General features: G+C 42.0%; 1 long non-coding RNA gene across 1 annotated transcript; it reads right to left on the bottom strand.

Moving 5' to 3' along the window:
* Positions 1–1,900: 1,900 nt before the first annotated feature.
* On the bottom strand, positions 1,901–10,962 carry LOC107318462. The gene is made up of 4 exons (XR_001557370.2): positions 10,936–10,962; positions 9,793–9,861; positions 5,524–5,660; positions 1,901–2,179 (listed from the first exon to the last, which is right to left on the bottom strand). It is a non-coding gene; the product is annotated as an uncharacterized LOC107318462 (long non-coding RNA).
* Positions 10,963–11,767: the final 805 nt, after the last annotated feature.

Raw genomic sequence — 11,767 nt, 5'->3', positions numbered from 1 at the left:
AATACAGAACAAATGGAATGTCTGTGTCAGTGTTCAGAATCTTACCTAAGCTGTCCTTTCACCAAGTAGGTGTTCCAGAAGAGGCTTCAGGCAGGCTGTGTTCTGGGCTCTGTTCGCTGCCAGGCTTGGTGTATGTTACTTGACTGGAAGCTTTGACAGACAAGCACTGATCCATCCAAGTTCAGTTAGTCAAAGACCCAGCTCAGTAAAGCCACAGAAGCCAAGATTGCTCCTGCTGTCCATCTGCTAAGCTTATTGCCCTCAGTATGGCATCTGTGCATGAGCCCTTCCCTTGCACAGGTTAGCATCTTTGTGCCACCAACATCCACTTTTTGTCTCAATGTGGATTGCAGACTGCAGCAGCTGAAGAGGGGGGACACCTCATCTCTCTGCTCCCCGTGCTGAGGGGTGCCAGCCCTTGCATGGAGGCACGGTGCTTGAGTGGGACCAGTAATGCTTCAAGCTGGTGTGGTGACATTCTGGAGCACAGTCAGAGCCTGTGGAGCTTTGCATTCTTCCTCTGCCACTGTCTCTTGTAAGCAACAGCGCAATGGTTGGTTTTATCTATATGCGTTAGAAAGATTTTTGTGGTCAACACCACATAGTACAACCAGATGCTGTTGAGCATGTGGGCACACACCTCAACACCTCGTTGTGTCTGCCCCTCCTCCTCACTGCTCTGCAGGATCAGGTGGGCCCAATATGGCGGCCGGGCCTCACGAGGTGAGTGCGTGCCCTTTCGCGCCTCAGCGCCCATCCCACCTCCCGTGCATGGCCGTGAGGGGCGTGGGGCCCAATGGCCGCCTCGTCAGTTTCCTTCAGTTTCTGCCCCTCGAAGCGGTTCCTCCCGCTGGTTCACCTGTCTTCTCCTCCTCCTGCATCTCCGGCATTTGGTGGAGAAAAAAGAGAGAGCCTTTCCAGCTCTTGGCAGTGGCTGTGGAGTTAAAACGGCATCCATGGAGCAGGGCTAGTTTGGGGCTGACAGGATCGGGGTAGGTTACTGATTTATTAATTGCTATATTGGGATTTTGCTGTGTGGTGGCAGGTGCTGTTTGTACTTTTATGAGCTACTGAGACGTAGCTGTCTTACAAGGTTACTGCATGTTGGAGCCCACCCTGAGCCCAGATCCAGGCATATGCCTGTTCCATGAACCAGGTTCAAGGTAACTGAAGCCATTATGGAGTTAGCTGTTTGACTTGGTTTTTCAATGTAATTTGACAGAAGAGCATGAGGCAACAGCAGCACACAGCTCAGCAAGCTCACTGTGTGGGGCTGTGCTCTTCAGTTCACTGAACGTCAGTTACTCAGCAGGCCTTGAAGTAGCAAAATATGGGAAGTAGAAAGGGAAGATTCAAGATCTTGTTTGAGATGTTCAAATCTTTTCATCACTGCATGGTTTACCATACAAAAATGGGAGATTTGTGCCCTTTTCTGCCAGAAATCCCTATCCAGCGTAGCAGTAGAGTGATTCTGGTCTCTGCTTGGAGTTGCAGTGGGAGGATTTGTTGTTCTCCCCCTGTGCTGTGATTTCTTCTTTTACTTCTGGGTTGTAGCAATTTCTTGCATGTTTGGCACAGTAGCTGGAGAGACACTGACCTGTGTTGTCCTCCAGTATATAAGCATATCTCGGGAGTGAGCAGTGCAAGATTTGCCCCATAGCAGGAATTCTAATGGAAAGGAACTGATTGCCCTTTGTGGTCCCTGTACCAGCATATAGCAAGCTGTGCCAGTCTGGCTATGGCTATTAGAAGTTCTCCAGCCTCCTAGAAGGTGTTGATCTAGTTGAGGAAGGAATAGCTTAATGCACCTTGCTGACTCCTACTGAGACAGCCGTATCATTCATTAATGCATTAGCTTCATAATGGAAAAGGAGTGGCTTTCAGAGAGCAAAAGGTAGGAATTACCTGATAGAGAAAACAAAGAAAAGGTCAGGACACCTTTTATTCTCTTATTACTTTCCTTTCGTATAGAAAATGTAGAAAAATAGAGCTTTATTGGAGGAAAATAGTTTGCCTTACAGCATTTTAATAATGGTTGTTAACTATGCTTGGAAATATGTGCCTTCTGCATTCAGTATGTCGTGGAGAGCAGTTGTACTGATCTACTGCCTTCTCATTATTATACCACTGCGACAGTGTGGTTCAGCACATTGCCATATTCCAAATAAGATTAAGTTTTCTGTGAATGAAAGAAAAGCACTGGTGACTTCGTGCCATATAGTGTCTGATCTGGATTCAGCAGCAGCTTGCACTGGTGTTTTTTGCAGGTAAAAATGATGCTTTCACTCTATGTTGTTCAGTTAAAGGACCTGTGGTATTATATTTAAACTGGTTTTTATCAGAAATGTCAGCCTGAATTTGATATGTTAATTTACATTTTTGAGGAGAGAACAGAAAGCACTGAAAGCAGGAGTGCACCTAAACCAACCTCAAATCTCAACCATGCACAAGCGACCTTCTCTTTAACTCTCTTCTGTATTGACAAATGTGTTCTGACCCAAGCTGACTCCAAACAAGTTTCCCTTTTCTTGACAATTCCCAGCAATAAGTTTTCTAAGAATTTAATTTGGGGTTTGAAGTTTAATCTCACCTGCCATCTCTGTTGAGAAATTCCTGAGAAGCTTCAACATATTGAAGAAACCACTAAAGCCAGTGCAAAGACTCGTGCAGATTTCAGCATGCACTGGAATGTGCCTTTTGTGAGGAAGAAGTAGGAAGAGGTAGTTTAACTATGTGGAGTGAGTTTCATGCTGATAATCTATCTGACAGTTTTATTGGGATTAACTGTGGTGACCCCACACCAGTACCGTGTTTCTCAATGTATGCACTAGCAATTTCAGAATGATGGAAAGAAAACATTTTTTGTATATTTGCTTCCTTCTTGGATAATAGTGTTCCAGAGCTCTCTGCCTGCTGCTGATGTGCTAGTTTAAACTGTTTTGGTACTTTGGACATTGAGAATATAAACCTAGTGTTATTTAAAACTAACAGCCTTCCCACATTTGCGTTGCCCCTCTTGCCTTGGGTGCCTTCACTTACCTGAGAGTGTGACTAAAGGAGTAAAAAACCATTCCTGTGTTCTGTATTAAATAGCTTTGTGCGCTGGGTCTCATTCTTTACAAAGTATTTGTTTTGAAACAGCATTGAAATCAAATCTTATCAAGCCTCTGCTTTACTTTCCTCACTGAGTGGGGCCCCCTAAGTATAAGCCAAAGAACTAAAAGCCTGTACCTGTTTAACAGGAGACAGATGGAACCAAAAAAACTAGTCTGCAGTGCTAGAAAACCTGGACTTCATTTCTTGCAGCCAGTGTTTGAGCAGCCTTTCTCTATCAGATACCTACTCAAGGAAGGATGGTATGAGGTTACCCACTGGAGGCAGGATGGTAGCAGAGTAATTACTGAGATTACTACAACAAAAATAATTATGCTGCTTAGATAAATCACTGTATATTTTCAAATACGAGCAGCACAGCATCCTCAGAACTCTAAATCTTGTCAGGAGGGTCCAATTCTGACCATAACAGTGCTATGTGGTGCAAGGCGTAAAGGGTAAGTGGCAAGGTTTTCAGAAATCACCCAGCTGCACCACTACCTCTACTTAGTGGTGCTTGTAGAGGAAGTAAGGTGTATTCTGATTTTCTGAGACAAAGAATACCAAGTGAAAACTGCTGGGCAAAACCACACAGTGAAATATTATACACAATGCTAAACTTTTTTGTGCAATATTCCTTTACACTTGTTATTAGTTGGAAGCAGAGCAGCTGGGGTTACATCGTAGTTCATCTGTGAATCTGTGAGAACAGATTTTTCTGAAGGTGTGTCAGTGTTAGATTAACTGCTTTTGTTGGTGCGTAGTTTGTGACATGTACCTTGGAACAATCACCGATCTGCTGTACATCTAAACCCAATCAATAGGGATGCAACAAGTGTGTCCGCTTTACAGGAGGTGAGAGTACAAAAGTTCACAGTATGAATTACTGCACAGACTAGTTTGAGCCCACAATTTTAGAGAAAATTCTATTATTTACCCATAGAACTTGAGTTATTTTCCAGGCCTTTTGCATGGACTCCTTTAGGATTATTCAGTTTGGTTTTGATCACGTTCTGAGACATGTTCTTAAGTGAACATGGTACTGAATCTGGGATTTCTTCACAGCATAAATGAATTCTTTCACCTTATCTTGTAATTGCACAGTTCTCTCAGTTATCCTGTGTTATTTTCAGATTAACTGAACCTGATGTGCTATGTCGGCCATATGAAACAAGGACTGGACGGGTAGATCGCTTGAGCCCCTTTCAGATTTTGGGAAAGTGGATTTAAAAAAAAGAAAAGAAGAATGCAGTGTATAACAGAATTGTCAAAATGATATTTCATCCGTGTGTGTGAGTGCAAAGCATTATGATCTGTACACACTGAATTGAGTTAAGCTGCTCCATGTGTGACCACTGACTCTACACAGGCTTTTTTTCTGACCTGGAAAGATCTATTTTTGGTCCAGCTTTTGCTTTGGCAGAAGTTCTTAGATTGTTTAACTCATATTTCCTTATTTTATGTGAATTATTTTTGTCTTCATTGCTGTAGCTTGATCATGTGAATTCCTTTCCAAAATCCAGTGCTGTGAGATCGTTCATTTTTCTGGAGGAAACATCTCTAGTTGTGAGTTCAGGAAAGAACTGGCTCTTCTATTTCTCCTCTGTCCACAGTGATTTGCTTGTACAGATAGTGTGTTTACTTAGCTGAGCTAACCCGAGGTATTAATTTGTTTTCCTGCTCAGGATTTGAGCCGGTGGCTTTACGGTCAGTGGCTGTCTTATGTGTGCTCTGTGTAATATCACAGCCAACTTAAAGGTGTTCTGTCAATTGAGGAATTACCATTCTTCCTGTTGCCCTATCAAATCTGGGCTCAGCTGTGTGAGCCTGGAGTGGGAGCTGGGTCTGTGTTTATCAGAAGAAGGGTGTTCCCTTCCCTTCCAGCTTCCCTGGCAGGAAGGGCAGACAAGGGGTTTTGTTATTTTGCCCTCTGAATTGACTTGTTTTAGGCTTGAATATAAGGTTTGGAAGTAGCCTCCATGAAAAGAAATGGGAAATGGTTTGCCGTTCATATTTTTGCTTTTCCTGCCCTGCCTAGTGAACATTTCGAACAGCCTCTTTGGTGTATCTTTTTCAAGTTACGACTGAACGTGGAAGTGAGATGCTGCTTTGGGCTCAGATAGGAGTCCACGAGGGAACCAAGTTATCAGTTTTTGCCACACTACTGGCAGGGAATATGGTATAAAAGATACATAAACTATTGTATATCACTGGTGTAGAATAGAATGAAAGATCTGATTTCCATGACTAAAATGTAAGTTCAGACAGAAGATGATAGGTGCTGTTTTGCTTTTCCTTTACTAGTATGAAAGGAACCCTTGGCAGAGCTAAATGGGTTTGGATAGGATGTAACCAGAGGGATAATGTGCACTTGTTTCTAACTGCTCAGAAGAAGCAGTATATCAGGTGTCTATTTTTCTTATGATTTACCTTTCCAATTTCCTCTCTTAGCTTTGTTTCTGCTTCAGCATGTACTGATAGCAAAATGAACTGAAGAACAGCATTCAGATGCTGATGTTTGCATGCTTCTTTCACCAAACCTCTGACTGATTCATTTAAAATCAAACCTGCCAGGATTTAAAGGAGAAATTAACATGTGGTGAGGCAGCATCACCGTAATAGGAGATTTTGATTCTTGAGCTACACATAGGTGTCCCTTTACAACAAACAATGGAGTTTGATTATAAAATAAAAATTCCTAAGAAACCATATCTAAAACTTCACATGAAGCACATTCAGTTTGCCTTCATCTCTCAGGTCTTTTCATTTCTTTGTGCTCCCAAGTTCTGACTAGGAGGTGCAGAGCCATCACAGGCATGGCTGGTCTAAATGGAAAGAGGAAATAGGGGACATGTGAGGAAAGCTTAAGGTATCCCCCCTGAAGGGCCCCATTAAGATCAGGGCTGGACTTTAGTAGCTTTTTGCTAATTATACTTATGAAACCCCTTCTTTTAGTGTTTGCTTCATTAGCATAAGATGAAATTAGAGTAGTTATGTACGCCAGCTGTCAAGGGAGAAAGGAAAAATGAAGAGCACAGAGGATGGGTAAGAGTGAGTCTCGTGTTTTACATACTTTGGGTAAAGCACATCAAAAGAGGAAGCCATATTCAGCGATGACATCAAAGCATTTACATTTTACTTGCTCACTGGGATTTAAGTGGCTGGTGATGTCAGATGTGGGTCAAGAATTTTTTGTGACCTGTTGTGTTTTGCATAGCCCTAGTACTGAGCAACTGCTTAGCTTCATATCACTTACTATAGTCACCAGCCATGTGAAATATAATAAGTGCCAGATTCTGCACCTGAGAAGGGTGTACATACAGATGAGAGGATGAAAAGCTGAAGTCCAGCCCTGCAGAAATGAATCTGGGGGTTGTGGCTGATGGTGAGTTGAATGTGAGCCAGCAGCATGACCTGGGGTGTATCAGGCCTGGCAATGCCAGACTGGTGAGGGAAGGAAATGTCCCACTTGTGCTTCACTGACATAGCCTCACCTCAAGCACCATGTGCAGGTCTGGGTACCACAATGTAAGGACACAAAGATACTGAGGAGTGTACAAAGGAGGGCTGAGGATATGGTGCAGGGAGGTAAGACATATGAGGAGTGGCTGAGACTCCTGGATTTGTTCAGCCCAGAGCAGAGCAGCATGAGGGGAGCCACCTCATGGTGGCTGCAGCTCCTTACAGGGAGTGGAGGGCAGTGCTGGGCTCTGCTCTGCGACAGCGACAGGGCCCAAGGGAACTGCATGGAGCTGTGTCAGAGGAGGGTTGGGCTGGTGTCAGGAAATGGTTCTGCATCAGAAGGTGCTGGGCATGGAATGGGATCCCCAGGGCATTGCTCACAGCCAAGCTACCAGGGCTTGATAAGCGTTTGGACACCACTCTCAGATATTGGGTTTGGTGTTCGGGTGGTCTTGCAAGGAGCCAGGAGTTGTACACTGTGATGGTTGGGGTTTTCTTCCAACATGGGCTGTTCTATAGCTGATTCCCTCTGAGACAAGGAACAGGTGAAGGGATCCATAAGGCACTCTGTGCCAAATCCACCTATGATCTTGTCTAATTTAAACTGTCTAATTTAAAAGCAAGTACTGAAGAAGCATTATGCTTTATGTTAATGTAATAATAACAAGTAAGGAACAACAATGCTTGTTTGCTGCATGCTGCTGTGAAAGCCAAGGACTTGGTGTCTTTTGTTGTTGTTTTGTTGTTTTTTACTTCCATGGTGTTTTATTTGATAAAAATATCAGCTTCTTTTTTATTGGGCTGCAAAGTCTTAATGTGTATAAAAGTTATATAGAATCCATCTAGATGTTTCAGAAATATTGTATTCGAGCAGATGGTCACTCAAGGAGTGACTTCACTTTTTTGGAAGCTTCTCTCTCTTAAGAGCATCAGGATCCAATTTTAGTGCCTGGGGGCAAATTAGAATCAAGACAAGTAACCTTTGCCATGGAGCTTTTGGCATTTATGAACTGCACACAGCAGCAATCCTTAAACAAATAATGACAAAGGAAATAAGTATTCTTAAACTTCAGCATAGGTAAATAACTCCAGCCAGCAGAGCCTACATATAAGGAGTAGGAGGCAGGATAGTATTAACAACTAAGGAGCTATAGTATTACTTGTAGCTGGTTTTTGCTTGTTTTGTGGTTGTGCGTGGAGCTATCTGACTAATCAGAGCTGATAAGGAGCTGAATTTTGTGGTGTACTTAACAGGAAATGAAGTCATCTGCATGCATGGAAACCAGCCGGAAAGTGTTCAGACAGGGATTTCAGAGTGGCTGATGAGGTCAAAGGTGGGAACCAAATACAGTCAGATTTGATAATCCTGGAAGTGTAGAGATTATTTTGAGACTCCTTTCCCAAACAGAAGATGAGCAGGGGCTGTGAAATTTGTCATTTTGGTTCTGTCGTAGTTAAAACAGTCCTTAATTTCTTTAGAAATAGGCAAAATAAGTCTATCTGGAATGCACTTTTGAATTTGGAAGCCAGTTCCAGAAAGAATTGAAGGAGCTCAGTGTGAGACTGTCCTTTTGTCACTCTTCAAAAGAAAGAAAAACCAATGACCTGCTGCAGGTATTGGGATTTATTTTTACTCCTGCACTTCAAAAAGAGAAATGAAAAACCCTACAGAATCAGAAGTTGTGTGCAAGATGATGATCACATTTAAGCGTAGATTTAAGTAGGTGTACCTACTTAAAGGAGTTGCTGAGCAACTGTGGAAGGACTCAAGCAGTTTTATTATAAAAGCTCCTGAGATCTCTCTGTGGAGAACTTGTATTGTATCTGTGTGGAAAGTAGTCTGAAGTATCTATCCTGACGCTCCTTCAGTAGCTGGAAAGCTTTATGAGTGTAAGTGCGTCAGTGAATCTGTTTTCCAGTATGTAAAGTCCTTCAAAAACAGGAAGAAATGTGCTGCACAGACCTTGCCTTGGTTTTATTTTTTTAAATTTTTACTGGTCATGATCTGCTTCATTTACAATTGCAGAGGATTCAGTGATATCTGGGGAAAGAACCCGTTCTTCAAAGCTGTAAAGTACTGAAGAGAGAGTGTCTGCCTCAAGGAACATATGCAAATGCCAGTATAATCAACTTTTTTTCTTAAAATCTAAAGAACTGACTTGATGCTGTTAGCAAACAGACAGTCAAGGAAAGGAGTCTGTTTTTAGCAGCTCAGTTCAGTGCCAGTAAGTAGCTGTTGTTAGGATGAAGATGACATAACCCTTAAAGACAGAAGAGTTGTGCAGATAAGTGTAGTTCATGTAGAGGCAAGCTAAGAAGCTGAGTAAGCAAGTAAAATAAATGTCAGGCTGTTAGTTCAGAGACCTGTGTGAATGGTGTTTGCTAACACAGAGGTTCCATATTGCACCTCAGTCCCCTTTTTCCTATCATATTCCTTAAGGCTGACTCTGGATTTTGAGCTTTTGAAAAGTGCAGGTTAATTTGCAGAAGGAAAATTTATTGTATTCAACAGAGGATTGCTATGGGATCCTCCTGGATTTCCAACAGCCACATTCTTTCAGGTTTGGTAATGTACTTAGTGATAATGAAAGCAAGTAGCTCATTGTGTTGGTATGAGCAAGGTGTAATGCAAATAGGCATTGTGCAAACATTGTCAAACTGCCAAAGCAAATTATTTCAGGTTAATCCCAGCTCTCTATAAAAGCAGATTTATAACCAAGGAGAAGATCATTGTCTGAAAACCTTACTGTTGTTATCTGTAGTCCTCTTATCTGGAGATCTTCCCAGAGAGCAAAACGTATGACTGGTTTCAGGGCAGGATCTCTGCCATGTCGCTTTGACAGGGCCCATGTAAGTACTAATCAATAGATTCAAAGCTTTAAACCAAGCTTAGTGTTGTGTTTAGAAGCTTCCCAAGCTGAAGGTGTAGTAAACCATTAGGGGCAACCAGTTTCCCAGTGGTGCACATTCAGCATCCCCTTCCTTAGACCCAGCATTTTTCCATTGGTGGAAATGGAAAAAGCTCAGAGAAGAGTAACATGCTTCTTGACAATCAATGCACTTGCAGCCAGCAGGCAGACTGCAGAAGAGTTTTCCAGACTAGAATCACTGGTATGCTGGTACGTGTGTGTTAGCAAGCTGAAGGCTGTGTTGTTTAAAAACATGATTCAGTTGATATCAAGAAGTCTCAGAATTAATGTTAGTGTCAAGCAGAGAAGCATTTTGTAACTGACTTACTCTTCTGTTTGGTCACATCACTAACCCCTCTGCTTATTATCAGTGCCTGAATGCGTGGAATCCCTGGAGCTGTAATAAAAAAGACCTGTTGAGCATGTAGAACTGGGCAAAGCAGAATTGCTGGAAAACTGAGACCCCTCCCTGTATTTGCAGAGCAAGCATCTCTTGTAATTAATTAGTGTATTTACTAGTCACAAGTCTTTGATAAGTAATGTCTCAACAGCTCAAACCTTTAAGGTACAAGTAATTCCCCAGCATTAAATGAGAAACCTTGATCTGAAAGACTTTGAGTGAAGGAAGTAAATGTTTCAAATGTATATCTCAGATGTTTTTTTTAAAACAAATACCCGGAGAATGACAGGGCTAGAAGGGTGAAAGAACATTAACTGGGCTTTCAGACTATAATGTACATTACCCACTCCTATTTCAGCTGCTATTGCATGGGCTCTGCAGGTGAGGTCTTACCAGTGCAGAGCAGAGGGGCAGGATCACCTCCCTCAACCTGCTAACCACACTTCTTTTGATGCAGCCCAGGATATGTTTGGTTTTCTGTGCTGTGAGGGCACATTGCTGGCTCATGTTCTGCTTGCCTTGAGCCTTGGCAATTCATGATATGTCTGTTATCATATTTCAGCATGTCTGTAGGAAATTAAGTAAACCTTCTGCAAAAATTGGTACTACTGGAGTGGAAGTAATTTGATAAAGTCAGCAGGTCAGATTACAGAAAATACTTATTTATAGATATATGCTCACTGCAGGGGCTGGCTGTTTTTTAAGAAGAAGGATAATCAAACACTGAGTTATTTAATAGCTCTGAAATATATATATATGTGTGTGTGTATATATATATATTTGTACAGCTTTGCATACATGACATTTTTGAATGAGAAATCAGTCCTCTCAGCTGCCTCAGATATCACTGAATCATTAAGACTGAGGAAGATCTCTAAGACCATGTAGTCCAACTGTCCACCTGCCACCAATGTTACCCACTAAACCTTATTACCTTATAATATATTATATTATATTATTATCCTTATTACCATATCTGTGTGTTTCTTGAACTCCTCCCTGGGCAGCCCATTCCAGTGACTGACCACAGTTCAGAGAGGAAGTTTTTCTTGATATCCTACCTGAACTTACCCTGGCATGACTTGAGGCCAGTCTCTCTCATCCTATTGTGACATGTAGAATCATAGAATCCCTGGAGCTGGGAGGGATGTACCTGAGCAACCTGTTCCAGTGCCTTACCACCCTCATGGTAAAATGACAAATATCATATGACATATGACATATTTTTTACAAATGTTTTGATTTTCTTGAAAGGAAGGAATTTTGGCATTGAGTTCTTAAAATGCCGTGCTTTATTGCAGTTGAAAACCACTCTGGTTGTCACTCAACAGGTATCTGTTGGCTGATACTTTCTCCTTTTCATCCTCAAGGACACTTCCCTACTCCTTCCACCCATACTTTGTCATTCTTTAGCAGCACTTGGTCTCTTAGGGCATATTTGGTTCCTTGCCATGTACATGTGTGTCTACAGAGGGAATTAAAACTTTAAGCTCTTGCTGGACAGTTTGGAAATAAATATACATGTGTAGTTCCAATGTCCTTGTTGGTGGATATGTGGATGTTTGCACTGTTGTAGGGGTTTCAGTCTCTGGAGCTAAAAACCTGCTTAAATATCTCAAACAGGGGAGATAAAGACTTGCAGACTGTTGTTCGCTGTGGGCAGAAGGAGATACCTTTTTTGCTAAACAGTGTAAAACCTGGATTGTGTCTGAGTCGTTCATCTCAGTGCTGCTGTCAAATTTAGTTCTACATTTTGTCTCAGTGGAGTCCTGTAATCTCTACTTAACTGTGCCATATAAAATGAGGTTGCTTAAGATATCCGTCCTTCAAGTAGCAAATGGAAATGCCATTAATTTTTGCAAAGACTGGAAAGGTGATAGGACTGTATCTAGCTGGAGCAGCA

The sequence above is a fragment of the Coturnix japonica genome, chromosome 10, assembly GCF_001577835.2.
Source record: "Coturnix japonica isolate 7356 chromosome 10, Coturnix japonica 2.1, whole genome shotgun sequence".
In the NCBI taxonomy this organism is placed as follows: Eukaryota; Metazoa; Chordata; class Aves; order Galliformes; family Phasianidae; genus Coturnix; species Coturnix japonica.
The sequence above is the reverse complement of the archived record's forward strand: the minus strand, read 5'-3'. Positions and strand labels throughout refer to the sequence as shown.